Here is a 20,840-nt window from a genome sequence, read left to right on the forward strand (position 1 = left end):
GAAGTGAGTCTGGTGATGTGAACCTTTGTGACACATCTGTTCATTGTTCCAATGTGGCAAAAAAAAAAAAAGTCTGGCTTGGACAGTTAGTATCATAATTCCATCCTTTCTTTGGCCGAAAAATAATATATCAGAAACATAGGATAGTAGTTGTTTAAAGTTAAATGAGGAAAAAAATGCAATTGAGAAAAGATTTATATAAGAGCTTGACATGATGAAGGCAGTATCTGAGAATTAAAGGTGTGGGTGTTGTGTGGGAAAAGAAAACCTTTATTTTAAAATTGGTGATGTAGTGAACTATGAAGTTTGGGTTATTTTTAGATAAACTCTTCAGTTTCATCAGATCTTAAAAAGCTCGCCTCCCCAGATAAATACGTACCAATGCCATTTCTTTACAGCTGCTGAAAGAATTATTGAAAGGTATTGATGTTTTTATGCTTGCAATATTGTGTGATCATCACTGAGAACATACTGCTATTATTTTTTTCAGAGGAATTTCTTGCAAAGTTACTGTTGTGTGAAAATCTGCCCTGCATTGCCTTTCCCCTCCCCCCCAAAATAATGAGCATACATTTGGAATGTATGTGCTAAAATATAGTAATCTATTAATGGTAGGATCCTTAAAATATGTCACTGGGAAATGTGTTTTCCTAGCAAGGGAGCAGAACAGTGGTGAAAATGTGAATGTGGCCAGAGTTACAATCACCACAGCTGCAAGACAATTCAGGAATTTGGTCTGTAACTTGGGTGTACTCCAAGTGGCAGCACACATGAACCAAAACATACCCTCCCTGAGCAACTCTCTGATTTTACAATGAGTTGGGGTCAGCAGATGGAGGAGGGTATCCTGATATAGTGCTGGAATTTTTAGATTTGTGATGAAATGGGCAGCATGTTTTTCTTGCTCTGGTTGCCAGGGTTTGCAGTGCAGGGTAAAGGTATGCACCTATTAGCTGATTAAAGGGAGAAAATATTCTGGAAAGGTTCCCTCAGTCTCAGCCACTTGCTTTTTACAAAGCATTGGAAAATGAGGACAAAATAATGTTCTTACCCTCTTTCACCTGTAGAACCACTGCAATAAGAATCAGATGTCAGTATGAGAACGTATGTCTGAGAAAGGTGTGTGGTGAGATGTGGTATCTGAGACTTTCTACTAATGCAGACCCTATGAGAGCAACAGTGGCTGGCCATCCTGTCTATTGGTTGCATGCTGAGTTTTGCATCCACATAATGAAAATGACTTGCCTAGGGATGGGTTATTGTACTGAGGTCTACCTCTTGTTTCACCTACAGTTCTTCATCTTTGTTTTATTTGCATGCCTAAATCAATTTTCACTACACGCTTTATGAATGATTTAATCTCAGTATGGGCACAGAGAACAGCAGAATTTGAAAAAAAAACTTTTCATTAGTTGAATAAAAAGCTTCCCATCCATACTCCGCATTTACATATATTTTGTGTTTATTTCCAGAGAAAACATAGTTACCATCACAGATGCTTATTTAAAAATGAAGGAAATGGAAATGCTCCTATTCTTTGTTCTTTTCTTCTGAGCTTTACTGCAAAGCTCTTTGAAATATTTCCTTTAGGACACATTCAACAGGAGAACACACAAAGGTTAAAATATGTTGAAAAAATCTGTCTGCAAGGTCTAAGAGAAGAAAGATTTGTATAAAACTAACACAGCTTAGTTGTTATCAGTTGATGGTGGATGACTTTATCACACAGCATACTTTATTGGATACATGATAGTAGTAAATCACTGGGACAATAGCATTTTATCCCTTCTGTTTATTTACACCTAATAAATGTGTTGGTTGTTGGTTGCTTGTTTTTTGGATATTGTTTTTGTTTGTTTGTTGGAGGGGGGAGGAAGAGTTGTAGCTTGTCTTTCTCATACATCAGACTTTTAATTTCCAAATGTAATTCTATTGGAACATGAGTAATATCTGTAGCCTTTTGTACCTTAACGGCTGTACTGAATGGAAATTATTTCACAAAACGGCTTTTATGAAAGTAAATGTATTGTTCGAATGCCATAGCTAGCTGATAGGTGATATTTTTATATTTCCTGCAATGGCTCATTTACCAGAAGTGAAGAGGTTGGATGATAATAGCAAATGCCAATGCCTGCTAGAATTCCTGGAAATCTGATCTACACTTTCAGAGGGCTTTTCCTCTTTATCAGACACTGAAGTATTGGTGCAACATTTGCAGTCCCTCAGCATCCTCTTCCTGGAAAAGCACCAGCTAGAATAAAAAATGGACCCTAGTTTCACAGCTGCATTTTTAAATGTGCAAATTGTGAGCTATCGCCTTCTGCCTTCATGAATACACTCAGTAAGTCTTTCAGCATATGGTGTAAGATAATATTTCCCTTGTTCCTTTTGTTCCTCAGCATTCTAACAAAGTTGGTCTACTTAGTGGGGTATGCAGGTTATCAAAAAGCCTTCACTGAAGTGTTACATCTCTGTGAAGCTTACAATATTTAAAATAAAAATCTGTTAAGTAATACTTCTTTACAAGTAAATCTTCTATTTGCATGGTACAGATAAACAGGCAGGTTTTCTGAATGGCTAGGAGCACATCGTCCACAAAATCATGCATCCTGAATTACCCGGTGTCCTAGGAGTTACAGAATACTGTTCAAACAGGAAAAAAGCCCATTGCCACCATCCAGCCCAGAGTGATCCTTGCTTCTGCCTCATGGTACTGAGCTGAATGGACAAGACAATGTGGGGTGCTCAAATTGCATGTAGGCTCTGGTCCTCCATTGGCAAGCTGAAGAAGCCCTATTCTCCAAGGCCCAGCACCCTGCAATAGCAGTTCACTGCCAAGAGACTTTCAGGTTTGTAGGTGTCATTAGGAGACTACCTGCATGCACAGCCTTCCTGAGTGTTTTATCTGTAGAAGAAGGAAAGGAAGATTGCATTTTTCAGCTTTAATTTCTCTCTCTGTGCCAGAAAAACCTGGTATTTAACCAGATCCTTGTGACTGAAACTCGTCTTCTCAGCTTTTTCTTTATCTTGTTTTGCAGGGACCTCCTATCCTTCCTTTGTTCTTCTCAAATTTTATTTTTCAAGGGTGCCTTCTCTTTGTTTTTCCTTCAATGTCTGATGCAGAAGTTTCTTCATGTTTCACTGCAGGCCACGGACTTTGCATAGCACTGGAAGTGCTATGTAACTGGAGTTACAAGTTTATATATTGGCTGTGTAGAATCTGAGAAATATGTTCTGTTCCCTAAAAAAAAAAAAAAAAAAAAAAAAAAAAGTAATAGCGATGATAACTTCTTCTTGTCCAACCTCACCTATTAACACCTATTGGACAATTAGTACTGCTTAGCTGCAGTATTTTCTCACCTGCTTGTCTCAGGAACCTTTTCAATTTGCTCCACATGCCTTTGTCATAACTCCTGTGTTTGAGAAGGAGAGAATTGTGCTATTCCTGCAGCCAGGTGTCCAGCTCTGCAATGGGGTCTCTGTTTGTATGGCATATGTCAGTGCTGGCCATCTCTAGTGCCTATTTCCTTCACCCCTCTTCTGAACATGTTTGAATCTGATGAAGATTGACACTCAATGTTTCTCTTTATTTTGTCCCAGAAGCTCTTCAGGACTTTTAATTCCTTATCCTGCAAGTATTTGCTTCAAAATTAGTGCTCCTATAAAGCTTCCTCCCCTTTCTTTTGCATTACAAATTTTGTTCTTTCTTGGGGCTACAGTCAGTCTCCTAATGCTTGTTGCTACGTATTTTTGTTCGGACTTTTTTCTGTCCCATTTTTCTTTCTCTCTCTTCTTTTTTTCACATTCAAACTGCCTCATAATAGAGCTAACAACTTAATTTCTCTGTGTTCAAGCTTGGTAACATATAAAACTGAAATAACAAACAGGCATTGACTTCTCTCAATGCGTATAATAAAACTTTTCATCCAGAGAGACTGAATATGGAACAAGACAAAGCCAGTATTCACTGAAACATGAAGCTGTAGTTACAGCAGTCATTACAACCCTTTTAAGCTCTATTTAAGAAAAATTACTGTAAATGAATATCTTAAAGTGGTGGAATTGGGTGTTTAGGAAAAGTCTTTCAGTTACCGTATGACTGAGGCATCCTAAAAAACCTAGTTTTCTTTGCTCTCATCACCTGGGGCCACTTGCAACGTACTGAGAAAGGTTGTTTGCACTTTTACCCGTGGGAAGGTTGTTTTGAGATAGAAACAGAATCAGATTCAAAACATCTGTGTTTTTCTCAGCTACTAAAGACAGAAGTCTGGGACACAGTTATTTACCCTACTCTGAGGTACCAAATTGTGATCATGCTTGTGTTTCCCATTTAATCTGGAGCTGTGCCTTAATTTGCCTCTATTCAAACTGTTCAGCCCCCTAGGTGGAACCTTTGTATACAGCACTTGATTTTGGGGGCAAGGAAGTGCTGCTAGTAGCTCTGCCAGTTGTCAGGGAGGAGGAACTGAGCAGTTCCTATGCCAGTATGCTCTGAGTTTTTGTGTTTAATAACACAGTTCCTTTATTATTATTTAAAAGCACAACTGCTTTTAAAATGAATATTGCCACATTTTTATTAGGATGATTAGAAATGGCTTCAACAGATGAAGAGAAAGCTGAGGTCTGAATGATTCTTCACCTCGGTCTTCACTGAGTGGGCCAGGGATTCTAGTTCTTTTTCACGTCCCTAAGTCTTGCACCCCCATCCCTCCGTGGGACCAGGAGGAAATCCTCCCACTGTAAGGGTAGAGCAAGTCGAGATGTGCCTCCTTAGACTGGAATTGTGTATATTAAGTCTATGGGCGACAGATGGCGTGATCCCAGGGCCCTGAAGGAGCTGGCTGAGGGGGTGTGCTGAGCTCTCTCATACATATTTGAGAAGTCGTGGCTGTCAGGTTGCGGTCCGGATGAGTTGAGTAAGGGTCACGTCACTCCCATTTACAAAGAAGGCGCGGGCACGGACGACCGAGGTAAACTACAGGCGGTGGAGTCTCACCTCTGTGCCTGGAAGATTAGGAAACAGATCCTCCTGGACAACATGTCTTGATCACATTAAAAACAAGCATGTGATCCGAGGACAGCCAGCACGAGCTCACCAGGGAAGGTTTCATGGCTTAAACTAATTCTTGTGCCTTTCTATGATGGCAGTGCGGCGTTTGGTGGATAAAGGAAGGCGACCGGATGTCATTTACCTGGACGCTTGAGCAAGGCCTTTGACATGGTCCCCCAGCACATCCTCATCTCCAAATTGGTAGAGGATTTGATGGGTGGGGTATTATATCTTAGATGGATTAACAATTGGTTGAAAAGACCGCAGGACAGAGGTGGTAGGTCAGATGGCTCTTGTCCAGTGCGAGGCCGTTTCGGTAACGAGCGGCGTCCTCAAGGGTCTGTCTTGGGACCGGGCTCTTTAACATCTTTCATAATGACATCGATGAGGGAATGGAGTCACCCTCAGCAAGTTTGCTGATGACACCAAGCTGAGTTGTGCAGTTTATACGGTGGAGGAAAGTGCATTCAGAGGACCTTGACAGCTGAAAGCTGGCTCGGGTAAAACCAATGAGTTCAACACGCCAAAGTGCAAGTTTTTGCACTTGGGCCGGAAAACCCCTAGCACCTGTACAGGCTGGCGAGGAGTTGTCCTTGAGAGCAGCTCAGCTGAAAAGACCTAGGGTCCGTCTGATAGATGAGAAACTTAACAGAGCCAGCAGTGCGCTCTGCCAGCCCGGAAAGCCAAATGGATCCTGGGCTCCAGTTCAGCAGAGAGGTGGTTCAGCAGGATAGGAGGTGGGTATCGTAGCTCCCTCTTCTACTCTGCTCTTTGTGATGCGCGCTCCTAGTCTGTGATGTACTTGTGTTTCTCCATGTTGGTGTGTCGCCGGCGTCTCATGTACAAAAAAGATATTGATGCGATGGTAATTTTTTTGTGTTAAGAAGTGGTTCCAGCAGGTAGGGCCACAAAGATTGATCAGGGGGCTGGAGCACTCCCTATGAGGAAAACCCAGGGGCTGGTGACGTGGAAGATGTGGGTGTGGTCAGCCTGAGGGATATATCGTGTGGGTGTGGTGCCTCATTGACATTCAGTTGACTTAACTGGGAGGTATCGTCTCTGTGAGGTGGTTAGGGCTGTGTATAAGTAGCTTTGATGCTGAGTGTGTGTGATAGAACCATGATTGGAGATGTTGAAGGAGGGAAGATTTAGGTTGGATTTAGGGGTAAGTTCTTATCTAGTAAGTCGGTGGTTAGGTCCTGAAACAGGGCCCAGTGAGGTTGTGCCGATGTACCTGAGTCCGTTAAATCCTCTATTGAGTGTTCGGTCTCGTTAGGTCCATTGTTGTGGGATGCTGCATTCCATGGTGCGCGTGGCGGACAAGTGCGTGCATGTTTAGATAGACGGTGCTGTTTGTATGTTGTTGCCCTGCTAGCAGGGGGGTTGGAAACTACATGATCCTTGAGGTCCCTTCCAACCCGGGTAATTCTGTGATTCTGTGATTCTGTGATTCTGTGATGATGACATGTTGCTGGGCCTGAAGAAAAAGCACACATGCAGAACACAGTTGGTTATAAGCCTATAAGTTCAATATTTTAAATATAAAATCTCTTGTTTGGGATGCTGTAGTCCACTAGTTATTTATAGTACTGTGATGAGGATGGAAGAGACTGCAAGGTCTAGTCAGTTTATTTGCAGATAAGAAGATAAAACAAACATGCAGAATCTTGGTTATCTAATTTTCTCTCTCATCGATAGCACTTGCTCCCAAATATTCCTTCTGAAGATTCTTTCTCTAGAAGCTGACCTATACAAATAGACATATAGTTGCATAAGTTATTTCTGTCTTCACCTAATCTGTGTATTTATTTAGCCCATGGGGGGAAAAAAAATAAAAGAAAAAGTCTGTCATTTTTCATTCACCTTAGGGTTCCTGCAACCTTTCCCTTGGTATGAGTACTGCTGCAATGTACTTTCCTGGGCTTTAAATATTGAATTGCCAAAGAAAACTTAAGCTGTTTTATTCTGTAGCTCCTTGTACACAGAGCAATAAGTCTTCCTAGTAGGTTGTGGTTGTGATTTGTCATTTGTACTGGCCTCTAACTTATTTCTGAATGTAGCAAAAAAAAAAAAAAAAAAAAAAAAAAAAAAAATCCCAAGTAGTAATTATTCCTGATTCAAATTAGTGTGGGGAAAGTGTGGATAAAGTGGTATTTTTCATGGCTTTGTTTTTACCTATTTCCTTGTTTCCTTGATTGTCAGACGGAGGTTATTATATGAGCGAACAAAGTCTAAATTTAAACTGAACACAGAATTTAGCAAAAGCTCAAACTGAGAATTTATTCCAAAAACTTGTATGGTAGAGTCTGGTTTTGAGCTCTAGAATGTGCCCTAAGGCATTCTGCAGGGTCTTTTGCTTAAACATGATAAATTAAAGGCACTGATTTTTACCTTGTGTAAAATTTTTTTGGCCACTTAAGCTGATACTTTCTAAATTAAATAATAATTTATTATTATTGTAATTTTTGCAAATGCTTCACACACATTCCACTAATATAAATATTTCTTGATGTCAAAAGTGTTTTTTTTGGTCTAAACTCAAATTTAATCTCTGTAAGAAATTTTAGAGGAAACAGGCTTTGATCAATTTAAGTCTCTTATGGAGATAGAAACAAAACCCCCTGATCCACATCTCACAAAACATGAGATTGAATATTTTAATATTTTAATACAGACCTAATTTAGTATAACTTTTCTCCCAAGCAAAATCCATTGTTGATACTGCCACTGAATTAACTGTGTTAGGAATTACTCAGCTGAGTGTGAGAGCCAGCTGAATGCAAAGGTGTGGCCAGCAAATCAGCACACTGTTCAGTTCTCCCAGACAAAGCCTTTCATTATGTTAGCTCTTAATTTGTACTTCTGTGGCATGTTCCCAAAAGGGAATAATGAGAATGAATTCAGTGAGGAAGCCTAAGCCAGGATAAGGAAAAACATTGTTGGTTGTTTATATTGTGTGTGGGGGAAATATTGTAGAGCTAAAATAATTTTTATGACTTTCTTCTAGCTATTCATATGTTGAGTCCATGATCTAAAAGCTGTGATCTCTTTAAGCTTTTTTTATAGTATTATTGACTTGGGAGAGAGAACAGCATAATCTAAAATGTTTTTAGTGAATATATATAGTCTAAAATCTATGTTACTTTATATGGAGTTGTCATTGAAAAAGTAACCCAGCACACCTTCAAAGGAGAAGTAAAAAAGATACAGACACATAGCAGATCTGAAAGGAAGAATAATAGATTAAATGACGAATTTAGGAGAAGTTTAGGTAGGAAATAGGAATCTTGCAGTGTTGAATAATACCAGTAATCTCCCATTCTTTAGAAATAACACCTGGTTAGATATTCCACTAAGAGAACACTGTTATGCAAACAGGAGTCAATACAATGAGAAAACAATTTAGACAAAATATCCATCAAGGTAAAAATTGTAAATATTATGTTTGTTTGTTATGGGAGGTGAAATAATCTTTTCAATACCTATTGCATAAGTTTCCTTCAAAGACAATATAGCACAAAAGAGGTATGAATGTGCTGACAATTTGCATTTGCATTTTGGTAGAGGTGTGTTTTTATTTATTTATTCTATTTATTTATTTATTTATTTATTTTAACTCTATATTATTAAGCACACTTTTACCAGCTTTTAAATTATTATTATTTTTTTTTTAGCTTTACACAGCCAAAAGTTGTGTGCAAATCTGACATGGATTAGAATTCTATAAATGTACTATTGGTTTTCATCTTAACGACTAAGTAAACAATAAAGTTAAGGAAAAAGCTGGGGAAACAATAAGCCTGCTTAAACCAGAAGTTTCATTAGAGAATGTTTACATATAAATAATGCACACATTTTTATACCAACCTTGTCTAGTATACTAAGGTATTTTTTTCCACTGATGCAAAAATAAGCAAAGGTGACCTCAGAAGAGGATCAGCAAAATAAATAGATCAGACAGTTGTGCTATCTTGCTTATTTGACTTAGTGTTTTTGAAAGCTGCTCTGTTAGAGGAAATTCTTTCCACTCAGTTTGCTCTGTGAGGATGTTTAGTGGAGATGAAGTGGTCCTTGCAGAGTGCTAGCCCCTGTGAGGGCTCTTCAGCATCTGCCCTTCAAACAGTGTTATAATCAAATTAATTATATTGCCATATTTCTCTTCCCGCAGATGGTAACAGCTTCATCCCTTTCCCATGAACCATCATGGCTATTAGGGCTAACTATCTCAGCAAGGTCCTTTCAATGCTTTCTCACAAACACTAACTTAAGCATGTGTACTGTGCACAGTCTCTACCAGTGTGACTCTGCTACGGGCCACAGGTTTTAAGGCACTTGCTTGCCTCGCATCCCTGTCCCCTTGGTCCTTGTAGGATAAGGATGTGGGATATGGAGGGCAAATCAGTGAGAGGGTCTCTAGGTTTTATAGACTCAAAGGTATATTGGGTTGCCCTTAAACTACCTACAAATGTATATCTTGCAAATATTGAAAGTGAGGACTTTACATGATGCTCAAGCTTAACATAACAGAATGAAGTGTTGGGGAAAGGGGGTCAAACCAGAAGGATGGAAGGATGTTCACTTATTTGTAGCCAGTGTCTATTTGTCTGTTTTTTCTTGGCCATCCATCTGGTTCTGACCAATACTCAAATTCAAAAAATACCTTGCCAGACAAGAGCAACTTGAGGATGTGCCTGAGCTGTCACAGGTTATATTCTCTTACAGTGGCTTCCGAGAGAATAGTTTGAGCTTCTCCTGAATGAGATTTCTGGTCATCCAAGCACATTATAATAGAATGTTAAGATCTCATGTCTTAATGTCAAGTTGCTAAACTGGCTTTAGTCATGTGGAAACACCAGAATCAGTATTTCACTTTCTTGTATATTTGCAACTCTATTTTCAGTAAACAAAAATACATGTCCTGCAAATTTTTAATTGGAATGTATGGAGTTGCAATCAGATATTCAACTCAGAAATCTGATCATGTCTCTCTACTGGACTTCTATAAGCCCTGTCTTAGCAGAGAGAAATATCCCTTATTTTGCAATCACGTCTTGTTCACATCATTCCTTTTGGCAGTCCACACCTTTGTGAACAACTGTCTTCAAGGATGAAACAGAAGAAAAATAAAATTGCATCCAAAATCTCTGATGAACACCTTGAGAGATAGCTAAGAAGTGTAGCTACTATCATTTGAACAGGACTAATGCCTTAGTTTCAAGGAAACAAGGTCAAAGGTCCCACTAGTTTTTATGGTTTTTTTGCTCTCCATTTTTTTTTGCTTTTATAAAAAATACTATTTTTTTTTTCTTTTACCAATATGTATAAACTATATTATGTATTTTAAGTGGGCTGCTCCTAAAGTAATGTCTCCTGTTTTATTAAGTTGCCTCATGACATCTGAAGCACATGTTGGTACATATAACAGTAGAGGTTGAACTTTCCAACCAATATTCCATTAAATGATGCTCCTGTGTGACAGATGGTGGCAGAGGGGCAGTCTGACTAAGTGGTATCTGATGTGTGCATGAAGTAAAGGTGTACCATGGAATTCCTCCATGTGGAAAAAAATGGTATCCACTGATATTCCTTGAATCTTGCTGGATGCTGGTGGAGATCGTACAGTGTGGTGCTGGGTGGAGCATTTAAACAGTAGAGTCAGTGATGTGAAAGACAAGCCATGTTCCTGTCAGCTGTGAAGGTTTTTGACTGCAGCAGGAAGAATGTCATTCATTGTTAGCAAAAATGCACAGTTAGTGGTGTGACTCTGCTGAAAAATAGTAGCTGAGAATTTACTGTACCAAATAGTGTCACTGTGTTCTTTGTAGCTGTTGTAGTTTCCATGAAAATAAATAGGAAACATTACTTTCAGAGCAACCTATGTACCTTCAAAAGAAATAAAGAATGCAGTCCTCTTTCTGTGCTATCACTATGATGAAGCAAAACTGATCTGTATGAGGAATTTCTGGAGTTCTTAAATGGGGAATTAAATCCATGGTCAGACTCATGCAGAGGCTTAAAAGACTTTTTCAGACCAATTGCATACCCAAACATTTTATTTTTCTTTTATCTTGCAGACATACTATTTCACTTTCACTAGTGACCAAAAGTTATTTCATTCTGACTCTGTATGCAGTGTAGCTTTTTTTTTTTTTTAAACCAACTTCCATATTTTGTAGATTGTAAAAATTCATAAAACCAGTGAGTTTGACAGAATGCATACCAGTACAAAGCGAATGACCTGAATCTGCCAGCATAAATTGGAAACATCACAACAAGAACTTGCCAATCTCTCCCTTTCTCATTCCTTCTTGAAACAGTAACTGGACAAGAGTAATAAACACTGTGTTCTATTCATAAAAGTGATTTAACTTCATCCTGAGGTCCGAATTGTTTCACTGTTCATTAGAGCATAAAAAAAATAATCAATCATTGTTTAGCCAAACCGTGGTATTTCAGCAGCAAGCAAAATTTTCAATATCAGTGTAAGACCTTTCTAGTTATTGATCATTTACGGTATCTTAAAAATAAGTTATTTCCATCAAACTGTAAAATATATTTTTTCTTCTTTTTGGATACAGGCCTCAAAATAAACCTGTTAAAGCATAATATTTGCTTTCACTAAAGTAAAAGCTTGACCTGAGTGGGAATGGTCAGAATATTTTCATGCTTGTTCCTGAAGAAGTCAGAAAGTATTTCGTGTCCAAGCATAAAGAGACGTGAAATCTTATGAACTTACCATTCAAGAAGAAAAATAGGGTGAGGGCAAAAGGTGCTTTGAAAATCACTGGTCAAATCTTGTTAAAATAAAAGCTTACAACTCCTCAGATTAGTTAGCTGGGCAGTGTCTAAAACATAAGTTTTATTCAATGAAATGTTGCAGTCATATATTCCCCAAATAAACCTGGAAGTGAAACAGTAGTTAAAATAAATTTTGCTTTTCATGTCTCTGTGCAAGCAGCTGTGACTGAACATGTGAGACTGCACCAAGTTTTAGCTGCAGATTGTGAGAATTAGTTTTAACCACGGTTTTACTGCTTGACAAACCTTATGAGTCGTTCTGTTTTGCTCTTCCATCCTGTAAAGTGGGAATGTTAGTCAACTGACATTTACTGTCCAGAAATACTATGATGAATAGCAAATATGTGAGTGGTTTGCAAATGTTATTGCTACTTAAGGGCTGTTATGTGTGATTACAGTAAGATTCACTGAACCTCTAATAGGTAACTTGCTTCCCACTTGCATGCTCTGGGTATTAAGACAATTTATTGTAGATGCATCTTGTGAGTCGATAAACACCCCTGGAAACCTTTTGATTTCAGCTGTAGTTCTGAAATGAATCTTCATCCATGTCAGTGAATCAGCTGGATTAGAATCCAGTTCAAAAACAAATGAAACTAATTCAACATTTTCACTCGATTTTAAACAGCTATATTTTTATCTTACATGCTATGTAGCTAAAATGTTTTTAAGGAGAGACCTCATTGATGATTATAATTTTATTTTCCAAAGACCTCTATCAAGATCTGCGCCATAGATTAAAAAAAAAATGTGAAGAGGCAGCTGCAGACATTGCTTCAGGGGGATACAGAGATGAATTAGAAGAAGTAAGGACTTAGCTTGAGGCTTGTCACTTTTTCCCCCAGTTTCTCTGGGCATGTGCATACACAGAAGGCTGTAGACACAGAAGAGAGATGCCCAGGCTCAAGTGTTCTTGAACTTCATATGGCTTCGTCGATCCTGCTCCATTTGGGGGCCATCTCAAAACTCAGGGTGTCATCACAAGATGTGCAGTATCAGATCAATCCCTTCTTGTAAATGGGTATCCTGGTACAGTCAGAGGGACTGTGTTATTCTGTATGACCGAGGTTTTCAGATTTTCAATGCCCCATTTCTAAAACAACCTGTTCTACTGTCAGATCTGGAGGTTGGTGGCCCTGTCTTTGGTATGGAGGTTGGAACTTGATGATCTTTGTGGTTCCTTCCAACTCAAGCCATTCAGTGATTCTATTCTATGATTTCTGACATGGAATTGCAAAATATGACTTGTTACTAGTTAGATGATGATCAGAACTACCAGTAGATCCATTACTGACAATGATTATGTAACTATGTTACTAACATTTCAGGCCTTCAACTCAAAATGCAAATCTCTAACAGGGAAAAATAACTTTTAAAAAGCTTCTTGTCAGTGCATGCTGGCATGAAATTGCTCCTTTTCACTGCTAAAAAGCATTTGCATCTCAGTGCACACTAACTCTTTTTTTCTTTTCCAATGCCCTCTAGTGCTAATTGGAGATCTTGTTACTAACTATGAATATGCAGGAAATGCCTACCAGGAGCCCAGAGCTTTTGAAATGAATGAAATCTCTTCCTAACCAGTTACTGATAGCATTTGGGCTGCATTAGTAAGCACAAGTCCTCCTGAAGTTAGTTGAAATTAATGCCACTTAGATCTAAAGATGACTCAGAAAGAGTGGGTGTAATTCCACATGTCCGGATTGAAAAAATGTATTGACGAGAGAAAATTGTGTGCTGTGGATATAAATCTTTGCAAAAGATTTTGCAAAGATATGGAAGTGGATATCAGAACCTATTTTTTTTCCTTTATTTTATTTATTTATTTATTTATTGGCTGTCTTTCTGCTCTTGTCATTTATGGCAATTTATTCACAAATGGGTTGTTGTGCCTCTCTCTATATATAAACACACACTCTAGTTAGGAAACAAGAAAGAAATGGAGATGATTAGGTGGTAGGTGTATGGTTGGACTTGATGATCTTAGAGGTCTTTTTGAACCTTTATGATGCCATTATTGCACGATTCCATGATTTTTCTTTTTATAGTTAATAAACAAGAATTTTTTTATTCAAAATGTTTAATTCAGGGATTCAGTATCAAAACAACTCTGGAAAATATATAATGTGTATGGGAGAAAAATTATGGCAAAACAAATCTAGGGAAATATGCACAGATGAAAGATAAGAGAACACTGCTGGGACAGGAAAAGATCCTGGGGAAAAAAATTATTCACTGAACACTTGCATTCAGTAAGACACGGAGAGCTCTGTTCTGCATTGCTGGTGGCAGTTATGGCAGCAGAATGAGGTTGGAAATCCACTGAGTAGTACTTTGCATTTTGCATTGTTCTCCCACATTCTCCAACCACATGGAGATGCTGGCTAACGTAGCTTCCTAACACCGCTCTCCTAAGTGCTGTTATCCTGATTTTGTGAAGGACAGAAAAAAAAGGTGAAAAATGAAATGCCTAGAGTCACTGTGCCTATGGCAATGCTGGAAACAATTTATGTCTCTTACCTCACTGCTAGGTGGGAAAAGCATGGTACTGATGTATTTCCATGTATTAACAATTAGAAATCTGTTCTGAAAGCTGTTGTTTAAGAGAAGTGGCAGAAGGCAGAAAAGAATTGAATATCTCTTAGCTTCTTTTCACTAGTCGCCAGACATTTTAACTAAATTGTGTTGCTATTTTTGATCAAGAAAATGAATTCTGACTGCAGGGTTTCATTCCTCCTTACTAAAAAGCAAAAGACTGCACTACATCAGTGCTCTCTGTCTTACTGTTACACATATTGGTGTGAAATTGGATTGATCAGTGTGATCATACTGGTTTTAAAAGGTCATTTGAAGCTTCTGTGCTCAGCATCTTAATAATTTCTCTGCTGCTGGGACCCAACAGGCTATGTTTGCTTCTTGTGAATTTCTTATGATGTGTTACTTCTGTGTGGCTGTAGCCAACTGTCAAGAAACAGCAAACTGATTTTGCTCTTCTAAAGCAAGAGTATTAAATAGTGACAGTCATCAAGTTTATACATAAAGGCTTTTCAGACTTTATTAATTTAAAATCGTATTAGAGATCTTCAGGGCAGGCTCAGTAGTTATTTTTTTCAATTGGTTTTGTGTTGGTTTTTTTTCATTGTGCTTATTTCCACTAAAGATTTCCCAAGGCAGGACTGTGTTTATTATGCATTTCAGACTTTGGCTCCTGGGCTCTGATCTGCCTTCCTATATATATCCTGCCAGCGCCCCTGTTTCCTGTTGCTTTGCATGTAAACCATATTGAAAACAGGAAATCCCCACAAAAATCATTGGTTCTTGGTATTTGAGGGTGGAACAAACAGGTTGTGAGTGAGGAGTGAGTCTGGTATCACCTGTCTTGACACCCTGCAGAAAGGCCAGAAAGCTTCTAGAAATGCTTCACTTCAGATCAGCATGCTATTTATTTGAACTGGGTTTCCTTTCTGTATTTAGGGCCATTTCTTATGTGCAGCACTCAATATAAATGGTATTGTTAAAACTAAAAATGAAGACAGAGACACTGGTTGCCATCTTTCAGCAGATGAATCCAGTTTTATAAAGAGAGAAGAAAAAAGTGCAATTTCAACAGTACTGAAAGCTTAAAACATCTGAATAGGTGCTGCTCAGACTTTTTCTCCTGCCACAGATCATAATTAGACAAATAATAAGCATGCATGTTCTGGTGGAACAACTGACTATTCATATCTCTAATTGAAAATGGGGCTATAATTGAAATATTTCTGTCTGAAGTTCAAGTACGGGTGAAGACAACAGGGACTGAATAGGTGATGTTTTTCATGTTCATGCAGCTTGTGAATGTAAGTGATATATCTGTATTTTCCACATAAATCCTTTCCCTGTATTAGTAAGGTATTTTAGTGTGGTAGCTTAATAATTTGATGAAACAGCACTGATTTTGCTGTGCATCAGTTACATAGTGGTTTGACATTTCCTTGTAATTTTTTTCCTCTTGATATGAATTTTATTGTCAATATACCCAGCATTTTCCTGGAAACTTTCCTGTAGTGCTGAAGAGTAAAGCACAGATTCGACTTCCTCGACTGACAGGTATAATACAAGGTCTGAGTGCATTCTGAACTGGGGTTAAGCTGTATAGAGTGTCTGCCTCTATACTCATTGCTTATGAATTACTGTCCTTCAAAATATCACGTCTTATAAACAACAGAGTGCTTTGTGTACAATGATGATGGACAAATGGATGGCTTTCTATTAATAGGCTGATCACTATGTCTGAAAAATTTAGTTATGCAAATGATCAATCTTTTCCTCTCCATGGAATTAATTATTAAGGAAGAAAACAGAGACTGAGACGTGAACTTTCAGCTAACGTGTATCTCAAGGAGTCCTGGCGGACTCTGCCTGTCCTCCTGTAGCAGTTTCTCTCCATCTTGACTCCCTAGACTGAGTGGGACTTCCATCATGTTCCTTGCTTCCAAGGCTGAGGCAGCGTACCCTGATAAGCCTCGTGTGGGGTTTCACAGATTCCATCAGCTGGATGTTTTGGTCAGCTACAGGGTGGTGAGGCCCTGTCTGCATGTCTAGGAAAGCCTTTGAGCACTTCATTCCAGCCTGGCCAGCACCACACTGGAAGGTGATGTGGAAGAAGAATCCAGCAGCACTGGTTTGTTTGGGGTTAAATGAATCAAAGTTGAGCCCTGGTTTGCTGGGCTGCTGCTAGGCAACAAGTAACTTTCTGCATTCAGAACTTCCCCACTAATTGATTCTTGACACCATTCTCAGTTGGTCTGTATAAATAGAGAGCTGTTGCTGGGAGGGGGAGTGGGAAGGTGGAGTGCAAGTAGCTGAGGGTTGGAGGTAGAGAGCATCCCTTCCCATCACAGGAGGGATGCAGTCCCCACAGGGGATGGCAACTGCATCGATACACAACTGACAAAGCAATACTGATGCAGAGAAACAAAGAAATCTGCTCGAGCCACATGAAATATTATCGGCCTTTCAGTGTACCCACTAAATGCACACCTTTGGCATCCATTTATTCCTGTTATTTGAAAGCAATCCAGAACAGAATAGGAACAATCCTTATTAAAGGTCTGACGTTTTGCTGACTGGCAGAACATAGCACTTCTGACACATGCACTGTATGTGGCACTAGCAGCATGGGGAGGTGTGAGCTGGAGCAGGGGCATATAGGGGGTTGAGATACTGGAAGATCCAGGCTAATAGCAAGAAAAGGGAAGCTTGTCTGAAGGAAAACTTTGAGCCCAGAAAGTGTCTGTGTCAAAATCCCCTTTTATAGATATTTTTTAACTGAAGAAAGAGGTCTTTATTATATTGGCTCTCTGCCCAGCCCAGTAAGATTTCAGCATGACTGACTGCAAGACTGAGACATTTTAAGGACTGCTTCATGTATTAAACTATTGTTCCTTATAAATAAACTCTGATTTTTCTTTTTTCTCATAAATTATTTATTTCCTAGCTCTTTCTTCCACTGCAGAGAAATGAAAGGCAGACAAGGAGGAGCAGAGAAAGAAAGAGAATGAAAATGGGATGTTTCAAAGATGATAGGAATTTCTGATTATTTTTTTTTACAAGAGTGAAAAAGTACTTTCGTGCTGCAGAGGTAATTGGCAGGTGTTACATGCCTGTATGTAGCATGCATTTGCTAACTATCACGGTGGTACTCTCAGTAAACTTCAGTATGTTAGAAAAATGGGTATATGTATATGTTTGTGTGTGTGTATATATATAAATATATATATATATGTATATTATAGTCTTGTAGTCTTTCTACAAGTTCCTGCAGATGTTGAGAGGCAGTTCTTTCTTCCTTCTTTGCCATCCTCTCAGAAACATTGTGTCGCAGTGTTGTTGACTTTGTGCTGATGAGGTCAGGTGCTTCTCTAAGCACTTGTGGGTGTGGAAGAGAATAATTCTTTTATATAAATATGTCAATTCTTGAGCATTTTAAGTGATAACAGAGAAAACTTTGGATTTTGTTATTCATTTCACTTGGCCAATACCTTGCTAGGTGAGATGGAAAAAATTGCCACTGATCACTACACCATATTTTTTACAGAGAGAGTGGTGAGGTGCTGGAACATGTTGCCCAGAAAGGCTGTGGATGCTCCATCCTTGCAGGTGTTCAAGGCCATGTTGGCTGGGGCCCTGGGCAGCCTGGTCTAGTACTAGATCTGGAGGTGTTAGTGGCCGGAGGGTTGGAACTTTATGATATTTGGGGTCCCTTCCAACCCACGCAATTCTATGGTTTCTGATAGTTTCATTTATAAAACACTAGTTATTCCATACCTATTGGGGAAAACTGAATTAGTTTATTTTGGCATGCTTTTCAAATATGCTGCTGCAGCATTTTTTATATTTATTATGTCTCACTACCTTTATTCCTTTCTTCCAGATTGGACTTAGGAAAAAATTACTTCTCTGATAAGAGTGATCAGGCACTGGAACAGGCTGCCCAGGGAGGTGGTTAAATTGTTCTCCCTAGAAGTGTTCAAGAAACATTTAGATGTTATACTGTGGGATATGGTTTAGTGGTAAATATTGGCAGTAGGTGGATGGTTGGACTGGATGACCTTGGAGGTCTTTTGCAACCTGGATGATTCTGTGATTCTATGATTAATTCAACATTTTCATTTTTCATTAGAATTGCAGATTGTCTATGTAAGGTACAAGCCAGAAGAGATGTGACTAGCATACATTTATTTTTAAGTAAGCACATCCTGGTACTATTACCTTTTTTAAAATAGAAAAGCATTTGGAAAGTACTTAGACAAATTTAAGTCTTGAACTCTGCTGCTTGCAATTCCTTGTGGTACAGTAAAAGTGAAGTGTGCTGCCCAAGAGAGTGATATGGAGCTAAGAGAAAAATCAAACTGATATTATTCATACCTTTTTTTTTTTTCAGTTACACCCAGCTCTCTCTTGATTATTCTTGCAAAATAGCTGTGATCCCATTTTATACAAGGTTACAAGAAAAGGTAAGAACTTTTTTCCAGATACAGACACATTTTTTATTTCAGAAATTACTTGCATACAACATACTTTACATTACCCAGGTACTAGCAATTGGATCAGTACTCAAACTAGCCTTATGCACATACCAGCACTGCTAGGTTCACTCCAAGCTCTTCATATTTTCTCAATATTTAGGAATTATTTTAGATTACAGAGTTACTAATTGCAAAGATAGAGTACATGACTGAAAGCCAGCATGCTGCTGATTCTCCCAGGAAGCCTGGGAAGCCCTTCAGGGAGGTAAATGGAGATGAACTGAGCTTTTGGTAAAACAAACTAAAACACATACAGGATGAATATAAATACCTTGGTCAAACTGGATAATTTACACAATCTTCAAAATGAAATTTTAATCTTGGACAAAAATAAGTCTGATAAGACAAAATAAAGAGGACACTTTTGCTGTTGCCCATGATGTTGATGTATGCCTTCCTTTGGGAAAGAAAATACAAGTTAATTGCTATATCAATTTTCTGTAATCATTCTTGTTATTAGCAATATTGTTAAATATAATTTCTGCTAGAGGAGCCACTATTCCCTTCTTTGTTATTGTTAAAATATGTTTGTTTGGCAAGAAAAGGTTAAATGATTACTTGAAAGCACTGGAGAAGTTTTAGGTACACTATTATACAAAACAGCAAATAACTATAATGATGACATGGAGTAACCTCTGCTTAATAAAGGAACTGTGATTGTCTGCCTTTGAAACCCTTACAAGGCAATCATGTAATAGACAACAATGTCTACTGGGTTCTGACCTCCCTATATAGCATTATTTATGACTGCTGTTGGCAAAGCAGTTATTCCATTTTACAAGCCAAGTTGCAGTGAAAATTCTGGCAGCAATCAAAGAAGTGCTTCCAAAAAGATCCACGTGAAATAACTAACATTTTTATTCTTTTAGATATTATCAACAGGAAAAGGCAGATAGTCTTTCAGACTGTTATTTTATTAATACTATTACACTGTCACTTATTCTCTTACATTTTGTCTTTAAGGCAAAGAAATATATAAGCTTCTTCCGCTTTAGGCCTGCATGGTTTATGATAATACTTTTTCAGCACTAGAACTTCTTTTTTTTCATTGCCATTGGAGAGGCTTTTTTAATACAAAAACTTAAAACCCATCTTTGAATGTGGCTCTTTGGAATATTTTTGAAGTTTACGTCACATCTGATCTGTGTCAGAGATTTTGCAAAACAGCTAGACTATGAGCAGTTTAGACTATGAAGAAGTCCACTATGGAGCTAAAAGACACCTACTAACTACATAGTGTCAACATTTTCCAAAGCATGCTGTGATGTGGATTCTTTTTTGCCCAGCTTGAGCTCTAACCACAGATCTGATCTCAGCTGCAGCTCAGCATCTTCTGGAAACTGGGCCAACACTATGTCAAGTTTGGGTGGTAAAGATGAGATGTCTAAAAAATGAGCACTTATTTTTAAAAGGTGGCCCAAATGTCAGATTTTGTTCCAAGAGTAGAGTAAAAATATGATCCTAACAGATGTTACATATTTTCCATACATCAGTGGTTTTAAAGCTCTGTGAGATTTTTAAGAGGGCTCTAACAGAGCAATAAGTAGGACTATAAACTAACCCAGGAGATATTACATATGAATTTATTATACTACAGTTTTTACATTATGTTTTTCCCACAGTATTACATGATAGAGTAAACACAGGGAAGAGTAAAGAAACACAGAAAGTGCTGGCTGGTGTTCAATACTGCTTTAAAACTGGCAGCTACATCTCTCTTGCCATGCCACCCATGAAGGGCAGCTTTCATAGAATCATAGAATTGCTAAGGTTGGAAAAGACATTCAAGATTATCAAGCTTTTTCCTTGTGTTTGTGCAAGCAACCAAGAAACAGGATGGGCATATCTGAGCCAGTATTTTCCAGAAGATCCCTCATGGGGGTCTGATGTCTGCCAACAAAACTGTAGAATGTGAAGGACACTTC

The 20,840-nt window shown here is 38.4% G+C and overlaps 1 long non-coding RNA gene across 5 annotated transcripts in view; it reads left to right on the plus strand.

Moving 5' to 3' along the window:
* The window catches only part of LOC107312974, a 46,362-nt gene that overhangs the window by 12,591 nt on the left and 12,931 nt on the right, over positions 1-20,840 (plus strand). For all 5 annotated transcript variants that reach the window (XR_001554710.2, XR_001554709.2, XR_001554711.2 and 2 more), the window contains exon 2: positions 18,771-18,843. This is a non-coding gene — a long non-coding RNA (uncharacterized LOC107312974). The remainder of the gene's footprint in view (positions 1-18,770; positions 18,844-20,840) is intronic.

The sequence above is a fragment of the Coturnix japonica genome, chromosome 4 (assembly GCF_001577835.2).
Source record: "Coturnix japonica isolate 7356 chromosome 4, Coturnix japonica 2.1, whole genome shotgun sequence".
Lineage (NCBI taxonomy): Eukaryota > Metazoa > Chordata > Aves > Galliformes > Phasianidae > Coturnix > Coturnix japonica.